The sequence below is a fragment of the Physeter macrocephalus genome, chromosome 8, assembly GCF_002837175.3.
Source record: "Physeter macrocephalus isolate SW-GA chromosome 8, ASM283717v5, whole genome shotgun sequence".
In the NCBI taxonomy this organism is placed as follows: domain Eukaryota; kingdom Metazoa; phylum Chordata; class Mammalia; order Artiodactyla; family Physeteridae; genus Physeter; species Physeter macrocephalus.
The window spans coordinates 53,064,854-53,066,978 of NC_041221.1; the positions used below are offsets into that span (position 1 = coordinate 53,064,854).

General features: G+C 43.7%; 1 pseudogene; it reads left to right on the top strand.

The window, feature by feature from the left end:
• Positions 1–849: 849 nt before the first annotated feature.
• On the top strand, positions 850–1,584 carry LOC102992505 (zinc finger CCHC domain-containing protein 17-like; annotated as a pseudogene).
• The last annotated feature ends 541 nt before the right edge of the window (positions 1,585–2,125 follow it).

Sequence of the window (2,125 nt, forward strand, 5' to 3'; positions counted from 1 at the left end):
TTATTTTCATTGTAATGGATATATTTACAGTTTATCTCATTATTTGCTGTAGTCATATTTTATAAAAAGTGTTTGCAAACACTGAATTAATGAATACTCAATCATTGCTCCTAGGAGAAATATGGGAGTAAGTTCTTGTGAGCTTCTGCTCGCAACATTTTCATCAAATAATCAATACATATCATTGTTTTATGTATGTTTCTATATAAAAATACCTAATTTTCTTTAAAACATCTTTATTGGAGTATAATTGCTTTACAATGGTATGTTAGTTTCTGCTTTATAACAAAGTGAGTCAGCTATACATATACATATATCCCCATATCTCCTCCCTCTTCCATCTCCCTCCCACCCTCCCTATCCCACCCCTCTAGGTGGTCACAAAGTACCAAGCTGATCTCCCTGTTCTATGTGGCTGCTTCCCACTAGCTATCTGTTTTACATTTGGTAGTATATATTAGTCCATGCCACTCTCTCACTTCGTCCCAGCTTACCTTTCCCCCTCTCCATGTCCTCAAGTCCATTCTCTACATCTGCATCTTTATTCCTGTCCTGTCCCTAATTTAATATATATTGTTGTTTCATTAACATTGAACTCCCTGGCTATAGAACTATAACTCATGTCTTTATGAAGCTTATTTAACAAACTTATTTTCTCTGTAAGACATATGAGAGCCTTCTTGTGCTTAGGAGCACCAGACGACACTTCAGCACATGCTTGGAAGGCATTTTAAGAAGCAATATCAGGGTGTTTTGAGCAACGCTGCAACGGGGAGACCTGACGCTGACACCAAGACGCTTGAATTAACTTTAGCTGAAGAGAAATGGAGGAACCACAGAACATTAAGGATGAATTCGGGAAGACCCAAGACCATGGAGAACTTGCCTTCTCCCTACACTATTTTCCAAGGAGAGGTTGCTATGGTGACAGACTATGGAGACTTTATCAAAATCCCAGGCTGTTGGGAGCAAGGTCTGGTCCATGGAGCTCACATGTCATCCTGTCACGTGGATAAGCCCTCTGAGAGAGTAGATGTTGGAGACAAAGTGTGGGTGAAGCTTATTGGCTGAGAGATGAAAAATGATAGGATAAAAGTATTCCTCTCCATGAAAGTTGTCAACCAAGGGACTGAGAAGGACCTTGACCCCAACAGTGTTATCACTGAGCAAGAAAAGAGGTGGCCTTCCAGGTTTACACTGGGCAGAAGATCACCCTTGAGGCTGTCCTGAACACTACCTGCAAGAAGTGTGGCTGTAAAGGCCACTTTGCAAAGGATTATTTCATGCAACCAGGTGGGACCAAGTACTCTATGATACCTGATGAGGAAGAGGAGAAGTAAGAAGCAAAGTTAGCAGAGTTTGAAAAGCCTGACCCCATGAGAAATTCTTAGAAAAAGAAAGAATGAAAAGAAAAAAAACATATAGACAGGAAGTTATCTGACTCTGACAGCTCAGACTCTGAGAATGATACAGGCAAGAGGGCAAAACATGTGTCAAAAGACAGCAAGGCAGCAAAGAAGAAGAAAAAGAAGAAGCACAAGAAGTACAGTGAGGGAGAGTGGAAAGAGTAGAGGGGTTGGTTGAGAGAAGGAACCAGGAGCCTTGTGCCTTGAAGCCCTGGCTCCTGGAAAGACTGTCGTGAGAATATGGCCTCCCACTCCATTGACTTCCCTCCCATGGGAGATGGCTTCCCTTCGTGCCACAGGCAGGTTTGGGAGATAGATATCAAAAGCATCTGCCTGAACGAGTTGTTTCCTTATCACTCCTCATCCCTTTGCAAGTGACCCCTGCAGCTCACCCATTCATTCATCCAACTTCCTTCATTCAGCAGGAGTCCTATTACCCTCTCTAGCTGCCACTGCCAGAGCCAGATTCCTATACAGGAGTCCAGGCTAGAGCCACAGGTACTGCTTTGGAGGTGAATCTGGCTGTAGTTGCAGAACAGAGTGATTAGCCCTTCCCTGTTGGCCTGCCCTGGGCTGATTGGTGGGTGATCTCTGCTGCATCCAACACAGGGACAGAGGGAGACTGGCAGTAGTAGGGAGAACATGGGAGGAAGTGGCGCTTACTTTTTCCGTTCCCCCTAACATGATTCTACTGTGTTAGAAGTGACAGCCAGAAAACC